Raw genomic sequence first — 22,744 nt, 5'->3', positions numbered from 1 at the left:
TTGATGCTGTTGTGAATGGGATTGTTTTTTTTTAAATTTCTTTTTCAGATACTTTATTGTTAGCATATAGAAATGCAACTGATTTGTGTATGCTAATTTTGTATCTGCAACTTTATTGACTTCATGGATTAGTTCTAACAGTTTTTTGGTAGAGTCTCTAGGGTTTTCTATGTATGAGATCGTGTAATCTGCAGAGATAATTTTACTTCTTTTCCCCCCCAATTTGTGTGCCTTTTATTTCTTTTACTTGCCTAATGCTCTGGCAAGGACTTCTAGTACTTTGTTGAATAGGAATGATTAGAGTGGGCACCCTTTTCTTTCTCTTGATTTTAGAGGAATAGCTTTCAGCTTTTCACCTTTGCATATGATGTTATCTGTTGGTTTGTCATGTATGGCCTTTAATATGTTGGGGTACATTCCTTCTATAACCAATTTATTGAGAGCTTTTATCATTAAAGAGTGTTAACTTTTGTCAAAAGCTTTTTCTGCATCTATTGAGAGGATCAGGTGATTTTTTTTTTTAAACATCTTTATTGAAGTATAATTGCTTTACAATGGTGTGTTACTTTCTGGTTTATAACAAAGTGAATCAGTTATACATATACATATGTTCCCATATCTCTTCCCTCTTGCATCTCCCTCCCTCCCACCCTCCCTATCCCACCCCTCTAGGTGGTCACAAAGCACCAAGCTGATCTCCCTGTGCTATGCGGCTGCTTCCCACTAGCTATCTATTTTACATTTGGTAGTGTATATATGTCCATGACACTCTCTCACCCTGTCACATCTCACCCCTCCCCCTCCCCATATCCTCAAGTCCATTCTCTAGTAGGTCTGTGTCTTTGTTCCCGTCTTGCCACTAGGTTCTTCATGACCTTTTTTTTTTTTTTCCTTAGATTCCATATATATGTGTTAGCATACTGTATTTCTTTTTCTCTTTCTGACTTACTTCACTCTGTATGGCAGACTCTAACTCCATCCACCTCATTACAAATACCTCCATTTCATTTCTTTTTATGGCTGAGTAATATTCCATTGTATATATGTGCCACATCTTCTTTATCCATTCATCCGATGATGGACACCTAGGTTGCTTCCATGTCCTGCTATTGTAAACAGAGCTGCAATGAATATTTTGGTACATGACTCTTTCTGAATTATGGTTTTCTCAGGGTATATGCCCAGTAGTGGGATTGCTGGGTTGTATGGTAGTTCTATTTGTAGTTTTTTAAGGAACCTCCATACTGTTCTCCATAGTGGCTGTATCAATTTACATTCCCACCAACAGTGCAAGAGTGTTCCCTTTTCTCCACACCCTCTCCAGCATTTATTGTTTCTAGATTTTTTGATGATGGCCATTCTGACCGGTGTGAGATGATACCTCATTGTAGTTTTGATTTGCATTTCTCTAATGATTAATGATGTTGAGCATTCTTTCATGTGTCTGTTGGCAATCTGTATATCTTCTTTGGAGAAATGTCTATTTAGGTCTTCTGCCCATTTTTGGATTGGGTTGTTCGTTTTTTTGTTATTGAGCTGCATGAGCTGCTTGTAAATCTTGGAGATTAATCCTTTGTCAGTTGCTTCATTTGCAAATATTTTCTCCCATTCTGAGGGTTGTCTTTTGGTCTTGTTTATGGTTTCCTTTGCTGTGCAAAAGCTTTTAAGTTTCATTAGGTCCCATTTGTTTATTTGTGTTTTTATTTCCATTTCTCTAGGAGCTGGGTCAAAAAGGATCTTGCTGTGATTTATGTCATAGAGTGTTCTGCCTATGTTTTCCTCTAAGAGTTTGATAGTGTCTGGCCTTACACTTAGGTCTTTAATCCATTTTGAGTTTATTTTTGTGTATGGTGTCAGGGAGTGTTCTAATTTCATACTTTTACATGTACCTGTCCAATTTTCCCAGCACCACTTATTGAAGAGGCTGTCTTTTCTCCACTGTATATGCTTGCCTCCTTTATCAAAGATAAGGTGACCATATGTGCGTGGGCTTATCTCTGGGCTTTCTATCCTGTTCCATTGATCTATATTTCTGTTTTGGTGCCAGTAGCAAACTGTCTTGATTACTGTAGCTTTGTAATATAGTCTGAAGTCAGGGAGCCTGATTCCTCCAGCTCCATTTTTCATTCTCAAGATTGCTTTGGCTATTCGGGGTCTTTTGTGTTTCCATACAAATTGTGAAATTTTTTGTTCTAGTTCTGTGAAAAATGCCAGTGGTAGTTTGATAGGGATTGCATTGAATCTGTAGATTGCTTTGGGTAGCAGAGTCATTTTCACAATGTTGATTCTTCCAATCCAAGAACATGGTATATCTCTCCATCTATTTGTATCATCTTTAATTTCTTTCATCAGTGTCCTATAATTTTCTGCATACAGGTCTTTTGTCTCCTTAGGTAGGTTTATTCCTAGATATTTTATTCTTTTTGTTGCAATGGTAAACGGGAGTGTTTTCTTAATTTCACTTTCAGATTTTTCATCATTAGTGTATAGGAATGCAAGAGATTTCTGTGCATTAATTTTGTATCCTACTACTTTACCAAATTCATTGATTAGCTCTAGTAGTTTTCTGGTAGCATCTTTAGGATTCTCTATGTATAGTATCATGTCATCTGCAAACAGTGACAGCTTTACTTCTTCTTTTCCGATTTGGATTCCTTTTATTTCTTTTTCTTCTCTGATTGCTGTGGCTAACACTTCCAAAACTATGTTGAATAATAGTGGTGAGAGTGGGCAACCTTGTCTTGTTCCTGATCTTAGTGGAAATGGTTTCAGCTTTTCACCCTTGAGGACAATGTTGGCTGTGGGTTTGTCATATATGGCCTTTATTATGTTGAGGAAAGTTCCTTCTATGCCTACTTTCTGCAGGGCTTTTATCATAAATGGGTGTTGAATTTTGTCAAAAGCTTTCTCTGCATCTATTGAGATGATCATATGGTTTTTCTCCTTCAATTTGTTAATATGATGTATCACGTTGATTGATTTGCGTATATTGAAGAATCCTTGCATTCCTGGCATAAACCACACTTGATCATGGTGTATAATCCTTTTAATGTGCTGTTGGATTCTGTTTGCTAGTATTTTGTTGAGGATTTTTGCATCTATGTTCATCAGTGATATTGGCCTGTAGTTTTCTTTCTTTGTGACATCTTTATCTGGTTTTGGTATCAGGGTGATGGTGGCCTCGTAGAATGAGTTGGGGAGTGTTCCTCCCTCTGCAATATTTTGGAAGAGTTTGAGAAGGACAGGTGTTAGCTCTTCTCTAAATGTTTGATAGAATTCGCCTGTGAAGCCATCTGGTCCTGGGCTTTTGTGTGTTGGAAGATTTTTAATCACAGTTTCAATTTCAGTGCTTGTGATTGGTCTGTTCATATTTTCTATTTCTTCCTGGTTCAGTCTCGGCAGGTTGTGCATTTCTAAGAATCTGTCCATTTCTTCCAGGTTGTCCATTTTATTGGCATAGAGTTGCTTGTAGTAATCTCTCATGATCGTTTGTATTTCTGCAGTGTCAGTGGTTACTTCTCCTTTTTCATTTCTAATTCTATTGATTTGAGTCTTCTCCCTTTTTCTCTTGATGAGTCTGGCTAATGGTTTATCAATTTTGTTTATCTTCTCAAAGAACCAGCTTTTAATTTCATTGATTTTTGCTATTGTTTCCTTCATTTCTTTTTCATTTGTTTCTGATCTGATCTTTATGATTTCTTTCCTTCTGCTAGCTTTGGGGTTTTTTTGTTCTTCTTTCTCTAATTGCTTTAGGTGCAAGGTTAGGTTGTTTATTCGAGATGTTTCCTGTTTCTTGTTGTAGGCTTGTATTGCTATGGATCATGTGATGTTAATCCTTCATTCTATTAATGTTGTGTATCACGTATATTGCTTTTCATATGTGGTAACATTCTTGAATTCCAGGAATTAATCCCATTTCATCATGGTTTATGATACTTTTAATATACTGTTGAATTTGGTTTGCTAGAATATTGTTGAGCATTTTTGCACATATATTCATCAGGGATATCGGCCTGTGGTTTTCTCTTCTTGTACTGTCCTTATCTGGCTTTGGTATCAGGGTAATTCTGTCCTTCTAAAATGAGTTTGGGAGTGTTCCCTCATCTTTAATGTTTTGGAAGAGTTTGTGGAGGATTAGCATTAATTCTTCTCTAAATGTTTGCTGGAATTCACTAGTAAAACCATCTGGTCCTGGATTTTTCTTTTTTGGAGTGTGTTAAAATTACTACCTGTTGTTACTGCTCTATTCAGATTTTCTGTTTTTTCATAATTCAGTCTAGTCTATGTTTCTAGGAAATTATCCATTTATTCTAGGTCATCCAGCTTGTTGGTGTATAACTGTTCATAATAGCCTCTTAGGATCTTTTGTATTTCTCTGGTATCAGTTGTATTGTCTGCCTTTTCATGTATAATTTTATTTGAGTCTTCTCTTTTTTTCTGGGTTAATTTGGCTAAAGATTTGTCCAATTTCTCTTTTTAAAATAGAAACTCAGTTTCATTGATTTTTCTATTGTCTTTTTAGTCTCTATTTCATTTATTTCTGCTCTAATATTTATTTTTTGCTTCCCTTTGCTAACTTTGGACTTTGTTTTTCTTATTTCTTGAGGTATAAAGCTAGGTTCTTTATTTGAGATCTTTTTTTTTTCCTGTAATGTAGGCCTTTACATCACTATAAATTTCCCTCTTAGAACTGTTTTTGCTTCTTCCCATAAGTTTTGGTGTGTTGTATTTTCTCTTTCATTATATTCAAGATACTTTCTGACTTCCCTTTTGATTTATTTCACCCATGGGTTGTTCAGGAGTGTGCTGTTTAATTTTTCCATGTTTGTGAATTTTCCAATTTTCAACCGTTATTCATTTATAATTTCATACCATTGTGGTTGGAAAAGGTAACTAGATGTGATTTTGATCTTTTTGGATTTGTTAAGGCTTCCTTTGTGGCCAAACATATAATCTGTCATGGAGAATGTTCCATGTGTGCTTGAGAAGAAAGTATATTCTCATGCTGTTGGTTGAAATGCTCTGTATATCTCTGAGTTCCATTTGTTCTATAGTTGTATTCAGGCCCTCTGTTTCCTTATTAATTTTCTGGCTTCATGATCTATCCAATGTTGAAAGTGGGGTGCAGCCCCCAAATATGATTGTATGCTATTTCTCCCTTCAGTTCTGTTAATATTTACTTTAAATATTTAGGTTCTCCAAAACTGGGTGCATATATATTTATAATTGTTATATCCTCTTGATGAATTGATTTCTTTATCACTATATAGTGACTTTCTTTGTCTCTTATGAATGATTTTGTCTGAAAGTTTATTTTATCTGATATAACTATAGCCACTCCTACTTTCTTTTGGTTAGCATTTACAGGGAATATCTTTTTCCATCCTTCACTTTCAACTTATCTGTTTCCTTAAAGCTAAAGTGAGTCTCTTTTAGGTAGCATACAGTTGGGTCTTGTGGGTTTATATATATATATCTCCAGGTACTCTATGTCTCTTGATTGGAGAACTTGGTCCATTTACATTTCAAATCATTATTGATAATTTAGGACTTACTTTTGCTGTTTTGTTCATTGTTTCTGTTTTTTTAGTTCCTTTTTCCTTTTCTTTCTCTCTTGCTATCTTCCTTTGTGATATATTTTTTGTGGTGATATGCTTTAATTCCTATCTCTTTATCTTTTGTGTATCTACTATAGATTTTTGCTTTGTGGTTACCATGAGACTTACAGAAAACATGTTACAGATATAACAATTTATTTTAATCAGATAACAATTTAGCTTTAATTGTATATATAAACTACACTTTTACTTCTTCTCCCCCACATTTTATGTTATTGATGTCACACTTTACATCTTTTAATATTGTGCACCTATTAACAAATTATTGTAGCTCTTGTTATTTTAATATTACTGTTTTTTAACTTTTACTTAGAGATAAAAGTGATTTATACAGCATCATCATAGTATTAGCATATTATGAATTTAACTATATACTTACCTTTACCAGTGAGTTTTATACTTACATGTTTTTATGTCATTACTTAGTGTCCTTTCATTTCAATGTGAAGAACTCCCTTTAGCATTTTTTGTAAGGTAGGTCTAGTGGTGATGAACTCCCATAACATTTGTTTGTCTGGGAATGTCCTTATTTCTCCTTCATTTCTGAAGGACACTCTTGCTAAATATAGTGTTCTTAATTGGCATTTTAAAAATTTCAGCAGTGTGAATATATCTTCCCACTTCCTCCCAGCCTGCAAGATTTCTGCAGAGAAAACCACCAGTATCCTTATGGGGGTTCTCTTCTATATGATGAGTTATTTTTCTTTGCTGCTTTCAAAATTCTCTGTCTTTAACTTTTAATATTTTGATTATAATGTATCTTGGAGTAATGTTCTCTGGGTTGATCTTACTTGATGTCCTTTGAACTTCTTGTACCTGGATGTCCATCTCTCTCCCTGGATTTGGGAAGTTTTCAGCTATTGTGTCTTTAACTATGCTTTCTGTCTCATTCTCTCTCTTCTTTTCTGGAACTCCTGTGATACAAATGTTAGTTTCCCTGATGGTGTCCCATACTTTATGTAGGCTTCATTTACTCTTTTTTATTTTTCCTCTAACTGGCTAACTTCAAATGATCTCTCTTCAAATTTGCTGATTCTTTCTTCTGTATGATAAAATCTGTTGTGGAAGCTCTGTATTGAATTTTTACTTCTGTGATTATATTCTTCAGCTCCAGGATTTCTGGGTTTTTTTTTATGTTTTCTATTCTTTCTTAAAATTCTCATTTTGTGCCTGCATTATTTCCTGATTTTGTTTAGTTGCCTGTGTTCTTTTGCATTTCATTGAGTTTCTTTCAGGTGATTATTTTTAGTTTTTTTTTATCAGGGAAATCATAGATCTCCATTTCTTCAGGGTCAGTTATTAGAGATTTGTTAGTGTTCTTTGGTGGTATCATAGTTGCCTGATTCTTCATGATCCATGTAGCCTTGCATCAGTGTCTGTGCATTTGAAGAAGCAAACACTTTTTCTAGTTGTTATAGTCTGATTATAGCAGGTAAAGATCTTCTCCTGTATGTTCCCTGGGCTGATGGGATTACCTCCTGAATTACTGTTATGCTTGGTTGGAGCAAGTTACAAGGCTGTTGCTAAATCTGCAGCAGAGTCCCTGGTTGGCAGGCTTGTTATGAGGGGCTCAATGGACATGGATCTTCTTTGGTCCCTGTGTGGATGGGACAGCATCCAGTACCTTGTTCAGTAGGGTGGCACTGAAACAAGGGTCTACTTTAGGGTCCACATTTGGGTCCTCAGATAGCAGGCCTATTACCAAGTGTGTGGGCAGGTGTGTCACCTGCCAGGTCCTGGGAGAGTTGCTGCCTGGTCACTTGATAGGTCTCTGAGTAAGCAGGACTGGCCCTGGAATGTGGCCAAAAGGTGATGGAACCACAGGCTGAAACCTAAGCTTATTTCCATTTCCATAGTGAAGATTGAGGTCTACAAACCTGGCCCTGGAGGCACAGATGTGTATGACTCCCATCAGGTCTCTGAGTGAGCTGGGCTGCTCCCAGACTGTGGCTGGCAGGGCTAGAGCCAAGTATTGAACCATTTCATAATCTTCTGATGTGCAGACATGAGTATCTCCCGCTGGTTCCCTGGGCCAGGAGTACTTCTCATGGACTGTGGTTGGGAGGGACTAGAGTTGAGTATAGGGCTCTTCAGGATCTCCAGGGGTATAGCCGGGAGTATCTTCTGCTGGGTCCCTGTGCCAGCTAGACTGTTTATGGACTGAGGCTGCGTCCAGCTTGAGCCCAGGTACAGGGCCCTTTCAGAATCTATAGTCTGACTGAGTTTGGTGTTCTTATATCCAGAGTTTCCAGGACTGTGGCTCAGGGGGTCTGGAGCTGGTTCATGGGCCACTTCAGGGTCCACAGCTGGGTCTGAAGTCTGTAGGCCTCTTAACTGATGCATGGTTGAATGTGACTCCTCTCAGGTTCCTTGGCATATGGTGCTAGTGACAGACCCAAAGTCAAACAGGGCTGTAGCTGAGTTCTCAAGGATATGGACCTGTTTCAGGGTCTGTAAACAGGACCACAGTCAGCGAGCCAGCCACCTGGGTGCAAGCCTGCTTTCTCAAAATGGTTGTCCTCAGTCTTGGACTGCACTGAGGTTTCACAATCCCTACCTGGGTCCCAAAGCTGTTAACAAAGCACTTTTGTCCTGGATGGATGCCAGATTATTGTTGAGGAGGGAGAAATGAGCAAAGGACATCTTATTTGACCACTTTGCTCACACCACACCTTATGTATATAATTTTAAAAGTTTTATGCTTCTTTTACTTGAGTTTAACAAAGAGGAACAGAAATACAACTGAAGGAATTGATTTACTTCAGATAAACATTTCTTCATCACAAGAGAGATTAATACCTAAAACATCTTCTAAAGAAGAAAAATGATTTTGAAAGAATTTAAGTTTGAGGGTTTTTGTTGTTGTTGTTGTTGTTAATTTGATCAGTTTCATTCTTAGGCCATTGCTATTGACTACTTCTAATTTTGCTTTGTCCTAACTAGTAATTTGTTATTTAAATGACTGTTATTTTTACATTGTTAAGGTTTCACCATTTACATTCTGTTCTGGGTCTAAAATTCCAAGAAGTCTTAGTTGTAACTTTGAAATAGTTTTGATGATCCCTAGATATAGATAGTTTTCTAAGCAAATATATCCCTTTCCCATAGCCACAGCTTCCATAGTGGACAAAGGATAGGGGAGGGATGAGGAGGAAGAGAGAGATGAAAAAGAATAGACCACATGCCCTCAACATTTGGACCCCAAAATCAGACTAACTCAGTTGTAGAGAGATCTAAGCATCTAGAAGGAAGAAGAAGTTGAACCAGGTTGTGATAAATGAAAATATCTAATGTTATTAAACATTTACCTGAAAGTGGAATCATCTGATAATCAAAAGTGACTGATAGTTTATGAAATTTGACTAAGTTATTCCCCATTACCCAAGAGGAAGTAGGTGCCATGGAGGTAAGTTGGTAGTAGTTGCTAAAAACTTCTACATGTTCCTCCATACTTTGGTGAGTTGAAACTTCTGAATCAAATTAGTTATAGGCTTTTATAATTTTTTATTATTTAAAATTTCAAATACATACAAAAGTAGAGAGAGCAGTCTAATGATCTGTCATGAAGCTATCACCCAAGCACTCAAGCAATCTTGAGAAAAAAAACGAAGCTGGAGGAATCAGGTTCCCCGACTTCAAACTATACTACAAAGCTACAGTAATCAAGACAGTATGGTACTGGAACAAAAACAGAAATATAGATCAATGGTACAGGATAGAAAGCTCAGAGATAAACCCACACACATATGGTCACCTAATTTATGACAAAGGAGGCAAGAACATACAATGGAGGAAAGACTGCCTCTTCAAAAAGTGGTGCTGGGAATACTGGACCGCTATATGTAAAAGAATGAAATTAGAACTCTTCCTGACACCATACACAAAAATACACTCAAAATGGATTAGAGACCTAAATATAAGACTGGACACTGTAAAACTCTTAGAGGAAAACATAGGAAAAAACACTCTTTGACATAAACCACAGCAAGATCTTTTTTGACCCACCTCCTAGAGTAATGAAAATAAAAACAAATATAAACAAATGGGACCTAATTAAACTTAAAAGCTTTTGCACAGCAAAGGAAACTATAAACAAGAGGAAAAGACAACCCTCAGAATGGGAGAAAATATTTGCAAATGAAACAATGAACAAAGGATTAATCTCCAAAATATACAAACAGCTCATGGAGCTCAATATCAAAAAAACAAACAACCCAATGAAAAAATGGGTGGAAGACCTAAATAAAATTTCACCAAAGAAGACATGCAGATGGCCAAGAGGCATATGAAAAGATGCTCAACACCACTAGTTATTAGAGAAATGCAAATCAAAACCACAATGAGGTATCACCTCACACCAGTCAGAATGGCCATTATCAAAAAATCTAGAAACAATAAATGCTGGAGAGGGTGTGGTGAAAAGGGAACCCTCCTGCACTATTGGTGGGAATGTAAATTGATACAACCACTATGGAGAACAGTATGGAGGTTCCTTAAAAAAATAAAAATAGAACTATGACCCAGCAATCCCACTACTGGGCATATACCCTGAGAAAACCATAATTCAAAAAGAGTCATGTACCACAATGTTCATTGTAACACTGTTTGCAATAGCCAGGACATGGAAGCAACCTATGTGTCCATTGACAGATGATTGGATAAAGAAGATGTGGCACATATATACAGTGGAATATTACTCCGCCATAAAAAGAAACGAAATTGAGTTATTTGTAGTGAGGTGGATGGACCTAGAGTCTGTCATACAGAGTGAAGTAAGTCAGAAAGAGAAAAACAAATACCATATGCTAACACATATATATGGAATCTAAAAAAAAAAAAAAAAGGTTCTGAAGAGCCTAGGGACAGGACAGGAATAAAGACACAGACGTAGAGAATGGACTTGAGGACACGGGGAGGGGGAAGGGTAAGCTGGGACAAAGTGAGAGAGTGGCGTGGACGTATATACACTACCAAATGTAAAATAGATAGCTAGTGGGAAGCAGCTGCATAGCACAGGGAGATCAGCTTGGTGCCTTGTGATGACCTAGAGGGGTGGGATACGGAGGGTTGGAGGGAGACGCAAGAGGGAGGAGGTATGGGGATATATGTATGCATATGGCTGATTCACTTTGTAGTACAACAGAAACTAACATAGCATTGTGAAGCAGTTATACTCCATAAATATATATAAAAAAAACTTTTCAAATACATACAAAAGTAGAAAGAGCAGTCTAGTGATCTGCCATGAAGCCATCACCCACTGTGAACTAATGTCAATATTTGGCCACTGTTATTTTGTCTGTTCCCCCATTTTAAATAACATATATTTTCCTTTTTAACTTTTAATTTTGAAATAATTTCAAATTTATAGAAAAGTTGCAAGACTAGTACAAAGAACGCCTGAATACCCTTCACTCAAATTTTCCAGTTGTTAACATATTATCAAATTTGCTCTATCACTCTTTCTTTAGATACATATTATCTTTTCTAAATTGTTTGGTGATAAATTATTGACATGCGCCCCCCCCCCCGACTTCTAAATACTTAAGTGCTTATTTCTTAAAAACAAGGGTATCCACTTACATAACCACAGTAGATTTGGCAAAATCAATAAATTAGTGCTGATATAATCCTAGTGTCAAATCTATAGACTTGATTCAAATTTTGTCATTTTCCCAATAATGACTTATAGCAGAAGGAAAGAAATCTCTGCCTAAGACAAATTCAGCATCACACATTGCATTTAGTTATGTCTCTTTAGTCCTCTTTAATCTAAAACTGTTCTTCAGTCCTGTTGAAGACCTTTTGTCTTAGGTTTTTATGACCTTGATATTTTTGAAGAAGGTTGGCTGGTTATTTTGTCCGTCTGTTTAGATTTGGCTGTTGTTTCCTTATGATTATATTCAGTTTAGCATCTTTGGCAGGAACACCACAAAAGTGATACTGTGTCTTTCAAAGCAGCCTATCAGAAGATACCATTAAACGTGTTAACTTTGGTCATTTGGTTAAGATGGTATCAGTTATGTCTCCCAATTCAAAAGTTAATATGTTTTCTTTTGTAATTAATAAGTATATTTTGGAGAGATACTTTGAGATGATTTAATATGCCATCTTTCACCAAATTTGCACCCACTAGATTTAGCATTCATTGATGATTCTTGCCTGAATTATTACTTCCTATGATGACAAATGCTAATTTTACAATTCTATGATTCCTTTTATGTTTACTAGTTGCCATTTTACCACAAAGAAGAGCTTTCCCTACTCCTCCATTTATTCATATGTATATCAGTATGAACTTATGCATTTTTATTTTATTCAATGGATTATTAACCATTATTGTCATTATTTCTTTGATGCTCAAATTGTCCCAGATTTGGCCATTGAGAACCCCTTCAAGCTGCTTTCTATATCATTTTGACATGACCTCATCATTACTTTCTGACACCTCAAGATGTTCCAGGATCATTTTGTTCTTTCCATGTACCAGCCATTTCTGGAATCAGTCATTTCTCTAAGAAGTCCTGGTTACTTTTGCTGGAGTTTAATATGCAGAGACCATGATCTGAACACTAGGTGCTCATTACTTCTGGGATGCCATTGTCATTGCTTTAGATCCTTTTAATAGACAAAGCTAGAATATGTTTGTGTGTGTGTTTGTGTGTCTATACACTTAGGTACATATGTACATGTTTACATATATATCTATGTATATACATACATGTACATCATATATGTATGTGTTATATACATGTATATCATATATGTATGTGTGTATATACAGATATGTGGGTATATGTACATACATATACACATACATACATATCTACCTAAAATCTGGTTATCTTTTTATCTTCATACCTATCTATCATCTATCTGAAAAACCATGAGCTCATACTGTTAACTACAGTTCTGATATAAAACCACAAAATTCATTCTAACCTCCACTCTTTTCAGATTTGGAACTCCCTTCTCAGGAAATAAGAAATCTCTCTCCCTTTCTCTATATTATGCTATACTCATTGCTGAATCCTAGCATATACACACCCACAAATATTTCATAATTGCTAGCCCGTAGCACTGGGAAAAATACACCTTCTGCCGAGAATTCAGTGTTTGTTTAGAGTGGGGTTTTAAGGACTGAAGCCTGAGGGTGTATAGTCAAAATATTGTGTTAATAAGTTAGTTGGGTTAGTCATTCTCCTCCCTCCCCTTCAGTGTTGAGATGTAATTTATTTACAATACCATTAGGTTCTTTTTTTTCTGTTTGTACTCCACTTTAGTTTTTATTTTCCCCATCCTGGTTGGTTCTATTTTTGTTTAACATCCACAATATTGATATGATACCAAAACTATGAACAAAGATGTATTGTGAGAGAAGTGTTACTCCAAACCCTCTATCCCATCATCACCACCAGTACTTTCTACCTAACACCTATGCACTCCCTGGAGGTAGCAAATATCATTTGTTTCTGAATTATCCTTCCTGTGTTTCCTTTTTGCACAACTGAGTAGATGACTATGTATTGTCTTATTTCCCCTTTTCCCTTAAACAAAAGTTAGCATACTATAGATACTCTTTTCACTTTACATAGTTTTTTCAACCACTTCCTTATGTATGAACATTTAGATTGCTTCTAATATTTTGGAGCAACTGCATACAACACTGCAATGAATAACCTTGGGCATATATATTTTCCTATTTTTGGAATTGTATCTTTATGGTAAAGTCCTAGAGGCGGGATCGCTGTGTCAAAATATAAATGCATTCATAATGTTTGTTAGATATTACTGAATTCCCCACCATAACTGTTGCATGTATTTGCATTCCCACCCACAATGAGTGAGAGTGCCGGTTTTCCTACAGCTTCACAGAATGCATTGTCATAATTTTTGCCAATTTGATAGGTGAAATATAGTACCTCAATGTACTTTCAATTTACATTTCTAGTATGATGAATGAGTTTGAACATCTTTTCATATGTTTAAGGGATACATATATCGTGATCTATATGATATATATAGTAGTCTATTCGTGACTTTTACCCATTTTCTATTAGATTTTGGTCTTTTCTCCTCAACTTTTTGGAGTTGTTATTAAGATAGAGATATTAGTCTTTTAACTGTGATATATGTTGGAATATTTCTCCCAGTTTGTGAGTTATATTTTGATTTTGCTTTTGGAAATTTTGTGATGACTTTTAAATTTTTTATATTGTCAAATTTATCAACCTTTTATTTCATTAAATCTGGATTTGTGTCATAGGTAGAAAGTTTTTTCCTACACTCAGAATTTTTTCTAGTAGTTATATGGTTTCATTTTTTACATTTAGACCTCTGACCTATTTGGGGTTTATTCTCATGTATGGTGTAAAATAGTCTCTCTTTTAATCTTTTCCTAAAATGGCTAACTGGTTGTTCCAGCACCACTAAAAAAACTAAGTCTATCTTTGTGCCAGTGATTTGAGATGCCAGCATTATTATGTACTAAATTTCCATGTGTACTTGGATATATTTCTGGGCTTTCTATTCTATTCCACAGGGCTGTTGGTCTATTCATGCACAATTACTGCACTGTTTTCATGATAGAAGTCCATGGTATGTTTCAATTTGTGGTCCCCCTAGTCCTCCCTTTTAGGTTTTTCTTTTTCAGTGTATACTCTCTAATTTTGGGTTTTATTCTTCCATATGAATTTTAGTATCAACTTGGCTCCAGGAAAGAAGAAACTTCCTGGTATTTTTATTGGGATTTTTCTTAATTTATAAATTAACATAGAGAGAACTGATGTCTTCATGTTGTAGAGACGTTCTAACCAAGAAAAAGGGTATTTTTTCATTTGCTTGAGTGTACTTTGTCGAAGCTTTCAGGAGTGTTTTAAAATTTTCCTCATAGAGGTCTGCACATCTTTTGTTAATTTTATTCCTAAGTATTTCATCTTTTTATTTCTCTTGTGAATGGGAATTTCTCTACCAATATATTTTCTAGCTGTTATTATTTGTGTTTGTAAAGGCTATTGATTTCTATATGATGATTTTGTATCTTGCTACTTTACTGGATTATTTTATGGGTTTGAGTTAGTTTTAATGTTGAATCTCTAGGTTTTTCCAGATATGTTATCCTATCGTCTGCAAATACAGGTAGTTTTCCTTCTTTTTTTTTAAATTGAGGTGTAATTGACATACATTATAGTAGTTTCAGGTGTACAACAAAATCATTTGATATTTGTATATATTGCAAATTTTGACCCCCTTGAGAAGTTTTCCTTTTTATATTTCAGTTATTATTACCTCTAATTATTTTCTCTTTTCTTGTTGCATTCAGTGATACCTCTGTATAATGCTAAATAATAGAGGAAGTAGTGGGTATCTTTGTGTTATTCTTGATTATAGTCGAAATGGTTGTAGTGTTTCCTTATTAAATAAGATGCTAGCTTTATGGCTAAAAAAGCACAGGTGAAAACAAAGAGACCAGTGATAAAGCTATGACAATAGACCAGGTGGAGGTCACCTAGTCTGAGTGATGGATTTGAGATATATTTTTAGGTAGCAGCAACTGTGCTTGAAAGTGCATGTGTCATAGGAGATAAAAGGAAAACATTAACTTGAATGCATTTTATTCAAGCAACTGGGTGTATGCATATATTACCTCCTCATCTACATTGAAGGATCTTTGATAGTAAGCAGTTATAGCATAGTGGTTAAAATTTCGTGTTTTGCAAATTTATGGTTACTAGGCAGTAAGGGAAGGAGGGATAAGTTAGGAGATTGGGATTGACATGTACACACTGCTTTATATAAAACAGATAACTAATAAAGACCTACTGTATAGCACAGGGAACTCTACTCAGTACTCTGTAATGACTATATGGGAAAAGAATCTAAAAAAGAGGGGATATATGTATACGTATAGCTGATTCACTTTGCTGTACAGAAGAAACTAACACAACATTGTAAATCAACTGTATGCCAATAAAAATTATAAAAAGAAAAAAAAATTCATGTTTTGGAATCCAATTTCCTGGATTTAAAATCAGGCTTCAACATTTACTATATGGCCCTGAACAAGTTACTTAATCATTCTAAGTCTTGGTTTTCTTTCACATATATATAAAAGGTGATAATAATAATACCTAGCTCATAAGGTGTTTATGGGGATTAAATGAAAAAAAAACATAAATAATAACAAGAATAACCCATAGCAAACTGTTTGTACATATAAGGGCTTAATAACTATTAATTGATGGCGATGATAATGATAGCTGTGTATCATAAATACCACCTGGTGTCTATCAAGTTTTCCATAAATACCATTCAGTCAATGATTTGGCTTAAAAATGCCTATTGATATAAGATATCCATTTTAGGTCATTTTCTTACATTACAAGTTCTGGTATTTGTAGTGAGTATTCTGCTTTATGTTAGGTTAATGTTTAGTTTTTAGAGTAATGGAATTTTTAAGACACAGTAAAGTAAAGGTATCCTAAAAAATCTCAGACTACTTCTCTGGTGAGACCAGATATTTGATAAATATACATGGTAAAAGGTATTGGTAAAACATAAGCAGGTTAATCAATTCAAAACCTGTATTTGTGCCAGTGAACAGCATTTTGCCTGAAGCAGATAGAACTTGTTATAAAAAAATGGCAAAATTTTCTCTGGCACCAAATCAACAAGGTGACTGCCTTTTAATGTATTCTCATTTGGGTGGTTGGCTGGGAGGTAAGAGTGAAAATGATCATTATGTACTTTTTGTGAACTTGAATAACAATTACATTTCTGAGCAATGGTTTACATTTTGTCATTTACTTGGTTAAATTCCCATTAAGCAAAGAAAAATTTACTGTATATTATTCAGGATGCTCTTGTTGGGAATACTCTTAATTAAGAAATACCATAGAAATCTCCTTATTGTCTAGAAATAGCTCATTACCAAAAAAGAAAAAATGTAAGTCTATTATTCTCATTAAATTTTGAATCTGAATATAGTTCTTCTAGCAAGTTATTCTCTTAAAGGGTAGTGCTGCTGAGGCCCTGATAGCTCTAGAAAATAAATCCATTCACAGTTATATTTAATGTTGAATTTTAAAAATATTTGCACATTCTTATGTATAGAGATGAAAAGGAAGGATGCAAAATTCATTTTAAAATCTGCATATCTTTATAAATTGTCTAAATGATATAGCTACATAAAAGTGTGATTATTTATTGCCTTTGAGTTGATAGTCATTAAATCTAGTGTCAAGAAAAAAAGAATGAGGGTCATATCCTGCTGTGGTTTTGACTATGATGCTTCTGATTGAAGTCACTGGGTGTTTGGTGTTTGAAATGATGACAGTCTATAAACTTTGATAATTTGATTCAACTGGAACCTTCAACTTTGTCTTCTGAAATATACAGCAAAAGTGACATCTGAGGAAATTTTTCAATGAAAAACTACATCCTTCAAATATATTTTACCTTGTAAATCCTTGTAACAAGATTATTACTCAATCATTTTTCCTTTGATCAGCAGTACATTAGTAGTGGACATTGTTATTCTTTTGCTTCTCATATCATGTTGTGCATAGATACTGCCTTTCATTCTGCTTGTAATATAAGCAGTCTTGTATTCGTCATTGAAAGTATTATGTTTCAGAGTTTAGAGTGGTTATCTCTAGCAAACAGAAAGCTATTTCCCTAGCTACGATTATGCTTAGCGGTTCATAAATGTCTGCATAATAATGCTCTTGTTTACTTAGCCTCCTTGTTTATTTTCATCCCTACTAGTTATTCTTTAACGCCCCTTGTATAATGCAAATTAGTCATCTATATCCCTAAGCCAGAGTGTTGAATTTACATTAGATTATTTTGCTGCCTATACGCTAATCACTTTTCAGATACTTTGAAATAAACCAGCCCAGTTTTAAAATGGATTCTAATATTGCAATTAAAAAGAAGGATGTAGATGCATATTATTTTATCCACATCATTGTGATCATAGAAAATACATCTATTGTTAAAATTAAGTAAAAAAATCAACAAATAGTATTTAAAAAGAAATAGAAAAGGCAGTATTTTTACAAAGCACCCTTATAAAAGCTATCTTTCACATTATTTTTAAAACAAATATAGCAAATATAATAATTACCTTGCAGTCAAAACCTTGTGGGTTTTTTTGACATTGCTATTGCAGAAAGGATCCAGGGAACAATTGTTTTGAGAAACAAAAATTAGAGTTTTGACTTTGATTTCTCAGTTAGAGGGAGGAGAATTTCTGATTCTTGAGACAGATCATTACAATAGCAGATAGATCCTAGTACAGACCTAGGAGGTTATAATCATAGATAAAAGAGCTGAATATGGATGCAATCAAGAAGAAAGATTTATATGAAACTAGCATCCCATGTGAGGTTGATTTTGATATCAGATAGCTCAAGAATATAGTTGAACACATTACTATGAAATACAGACACCCAATTTGAATCAATAAAGCAAGACTCAGAATCCAGATTTCTGGCACAAAACTCCTCCCCTCATGAAATCTTTCTGCTTTCAGTAAAGCAGTTCCCATTTCCAGTTTATACCTATCAGAAATTTTCAACCCTCTGTCCAGAATCCTTGGTACAAGGCATGTAATCTAAGCTGGCTCAAGCAGGGGGAAATGCTGTGACAGAAGAATTTTTTTTTTTTGTCTGGAAAATATGCTATGCATTGTGAACCCTGGAATTGCAGTAGCCGTTTCACCACTATGAAGTAAGCCAGCCTGAGGACAAAGCACACTTTATTTATTTATTTATTGTTTTAATATGTGTAATAGTATGCAAATCATGGATGGTTCAAGACAACTTGTACTATTAAAGGCAATGATTATTCCTTTCATAAAATAACAACCATGATAATAGATAATTTATTTTAATATTTACTATAGAAGGCCTAGTAACACCTGCTTCTATGTTTTTAGCGTGGGTTATTTAATTTAATCCTTACCCTAATTCTATGAAGCATGTACATGCTTTGTTGTTGTTTTTTTTTAACATCTTTATTGTAGTATAATTGCTTTACAATGGTGTGTTAGTTTCCTCTTTATAACAAAGTGAATCAGCTATACATATACATATATCCCCATATCTCCTCCCTCTTGCGTCTCCCTTCCACCCTCCCTATCCCACCCCTCTAGGTGGTCACAAAGCACTGAGCTGATCTCCCTGTGCTATGCGGCTGCTTCCCACAAGCTATCGATTTTACATTTGGTAGTGTATATATGTCCATACCACTCTCTCACTTCGTCCCAGCCTACCCTTTGCCGTCCACGTGTCCTCAAGCCCATTCTCTACGTCTACATCTTTATTCCTGTCCTGCCTCTAGGCTCTTCAGAACCATTTTTTTAGATTCCATATATATGCGTTAATATACGATATTTGCTTTTCTCTTTCTGACTTACTTCACTCTGTATGACAGTCTCTAGATCCATCCACGTCTCTACAAATGACCCAATTTCATTTCTTTTTAAGGCTGAGTAATATTCCATTGTATATATATGTGCCACATCTTCTTTATCCATTCGTCTGTCGATGGACACGTAGGTTGCTTCCATGTCCTGGCTATTGTAAACAGTGCTGCACTGAACATTGTGGTACTTGTCTCTTTTTGAATTATGGTTTTCTCAGAGTATATGCCCAGTAGTGGGATTGCTGGGTCGTATGGTAATTCTATTTTTAGTTATTTAGGGAACCTCCATACTGTTCTCCATAGTGGCTGTATCAATTTACATTCCCACCAACAGTGCAAGAGGGTTCCCTTTCCTGCACACCCTCTCCAGCATTTATTGTCTGTAGATTTTTGGATGATGGCCATTCTGACTGGTGTGAGGTGATACCTCATTGTAGTTTTGATTTGCATTTCTCTGATGATTTAATGATGTTGAGCATTCTTTCATGTGTTTGTTGGCAATCTGTATATTTTCTTTGGAGAAATGTCTATTTAGGTCTTCTGCCCATTTTTGGATTGGGTTGTTTGTTCTTTTGATATTGAGCTGCATGAGCTACTTGTAAATTCTGAAGATTAAGCCTTTGTCAGTTCCTTCATTTGCAAATATTTTCTCGCATTTTGAGGATTGTCTTTTCGTCTTGTTTATGGTTTCCTTTGTTGTGCAAAAGCTTTTAAGTTTCATTAGGTCCCATTTGTTTATTTTTCTCTTTATTTCCATTTCTCCAGGAGCTTGGTCAAAAAGGATCTGGCTGTGATTTATGTCATAGAGTGTTCTGCCTATGTTTTCCTCTAAGAGTTTTATAGTGTCTGGCCTTCCATTTAGGTCTTTAATCCATTTTGAGTTTATTTTTGTGTATAGTGTTAGGGAGTGTTCTAATTTCATTCTTTTACATGTAGCTGTCCAGTTTTCCCAGCACCACTTATTGAAGAGGCTGTCTTTTCTCCACTGTATATTCTTGTCTCCTTTATCAAAGATAAGGTGACCATATGTGCATGGGTTTATCTCTGGGCTTTCTATCCTGTTTCATTGATCTATATTTCTGTTTTTGTGCCAGTACCATACTGTCTTGATTACTGTAGCTTTATAGTATAGTCTGAAGACCGGGAGCCTGATTCCTCCAGCTCCGTCTTTCTTTCTCAAGATTGCTTTGGCTCTCCAGGATCTTTTGTGTTTCCATACAAATTGTGAAATATTTTGTTCTAGTTCTGTGAAAAATGCCAGTGGTAGTTTGATAGGGATTGCATTGCATCTGTAGATTGCTTTGGGTACTATAGTAATTTTCACAGTGTTGATTCTTTCAATCCAAGAACATGGTATATCTCTCCATCTGTTTGTAACATCTTTAATTCTTTCATCAGTGTCTTATAGTTTTCTGCATACATGTCTTTTGACTCCCTAGGTTGGTTTATTCCTAGGTAGTTTATTCTTCTTTTTGCAATGGTAAATGGGAGTGTTTCCTTAATTTCTCTTTCAGATTTTTCATCATTAGTGTATAGGAATGCAAGAGATTTCTGTGCATTAATTTTGTATCCTGCAACTTTACCAAATTCATTGATTAGCTGTAGTAGTTTTCTGGTGGCATCTTTAGGATTCTCTATATATAGTATCATGTCATCTGCAAACAGTGACAGCTTTGCTTCTTCTTTTCCAATTTGTATTCGGTTTATTTCTTTTTCTTCTCTGATTTCTGTGGCTATGACTTCCAAAACTATGTTGAATGATAGGGGTGAGAGTGGACACCCTTGTCTTGTTCCTGATCTTAGAGGAAATGGTTTCAGTTTTTCACCATTGAGAACGATGTTGGCTGTGGGTTTGTCATACATGGCCTTTATTAAGTTGAGGTAGGTTCCCTCTATGCCCACTTTCTGGAGAGTTTTTATCGTAAATAGGTGTTGAATTTTGTTGAAAGCTTTTTCTGCATCTATTGAGATGATCATATGGTTTTGATTCTTCAATTTGTTAATATGGTGTATCACATTGATTGATTTGCATATATTGAAGAATCCTAGCATTCCTGGGATAAACCCCACTTGATCATGGTGTATGATCCTTTTAATGTGTTCTTGGATTCTGTTTGCTAGTATTTTGTTGAGGATTTTTGCATCTATGTTCATCAGTGATATTGGCTTGTAGTTTTCTTTTTTTGTGACATCTTTAATTGGGTTTGGTATCAGGGTGATGTTGGCCTCGTCGAATGAGTTTGGGGGTGTTCCTCCCTCTGCTATATTTTGGAAGAGTTTGAGAAGGATAGGTGTTAGCTCTTCTCTAAATGTTTAATGGAATTCACCTGTGAAGCCATCTGGTCCTGGGCTTTCGTTTGTTGGAAGATTTTTAATCACAGTCTCATTTTCAGTGATTGGGATTGGTCTGTTTATATTTTCTGTTTCTTCCTTGTTTAGTCTCGGAAGGTTGTGCTTATCAAAGAATTTGTCCATTTCTTCCAGGTTGTCCATTTTATTGGCATAGGGTTGCTTGTAGTAATCTCTCATTATCCTTTGTATTTCTGCAGTGTCAGTTGCTACTTCTCTTTTTTCATTTCTAATTCTATGGATTTGAGTCTTCTCCCTTTTTTTCTTGATGAGTCTGGCTAATGGTTTATCAATTTTGTTTATCTTCTCAAAGAACCAGCTTTTAGTTTTATTGATCTTTGCTATTGTTTTCTTCATTTCTTTTTCATTTATTTCTGATCTGATCTTTATGATTACTTTCCTTCTGCTAACTTTGGGGGTTTTTTTTGTTCTTCTTTCTCTAATTGCTTTTGTTGCAAGGTTAGGTTGTTTATTTGAGATATTTCTTGTTTCTTGAGGTAGGATTGTGTTGCTCTAAACTTCCCTCTTAGAACTGCTTTTGCTTTATTCCATAGGTTTTGGGTCATTGTGTTTTCATTGTCATTTGTTTTTAGGTATTTTTTGATATCCTCTTTGATTTCTTCAGTGATCTCTTGGTTATTTAGTAGTGTATTGTTTAGTCTCCATGTGTTTGTATTTTTTACAGTTTTTTTGCTGTAATTGATATCTAGTCTCATAGCGTTGTGGTCAGACAAGACACTTGATACGTTTTCAGTTTTCTTAAATTTACCAAGGCTTGATTTGTGACCAAATATGGTCTATCCTGGAGAATGTCCCATGAGCACTTGACAAGAAAGTGTATTCTCTTGTTTTTGGATGGAATGTCCTATAAATATCAATTAAGTCCCTCTTTTTTAATGTATCATTTAAAGCTTGTGTTTCCTTATTTATTTTCATTTTGGTTGATCTGTCCATTGGTGAAAGTGGGGTGTTAAAGTCCCCTACTATGATTGTGTTACTGTCAATTTCCCTTTTTATGGCTTTTAGTATTTGCCTTATGTATTGTGGTGCTCCTATGTTGGGTGCACAAATATTTACAATTGTTATACTTCTTCTTGGATTGATCCCTTGATCATTATGTAGTGTCCTTCTTTTTCTCTTGTAATAGTCTTTATTTTAAAATCTATTTTGTCTAATATGAGGGTTACTACTCCAGCTTTCTTTTGATTTCCATTTGCATGGAATATCTTTTTCCATCCCCTCACTCAGTCTGTATGTGTCCCTAGGTCTGAAGTGGGGCTCTTATAGACAGCATATATATGGGTCTTGTGTTTGTATCCATTCAGCCAGTCTATGTCTTTTGGTTGGAG

This window comes from Eubalaena glacialis, chromosome X, assembly GCF_028564815.1.
Source record: "Eubalaena glacialis isolate mEubGla1 chromosome X, mEubGla1.1.hap2.+ XY, whole genome shotgun sequence".
Taxonomy (NCBI): Eukaryota; Metazoa; Chordata; class Mammalia; order Artiodactyla; family Balaenidae; genus Eubalaena; species Eubalaena glacialis.
This window is presented reverse-complemented; position numbering follows the sequence as displayed.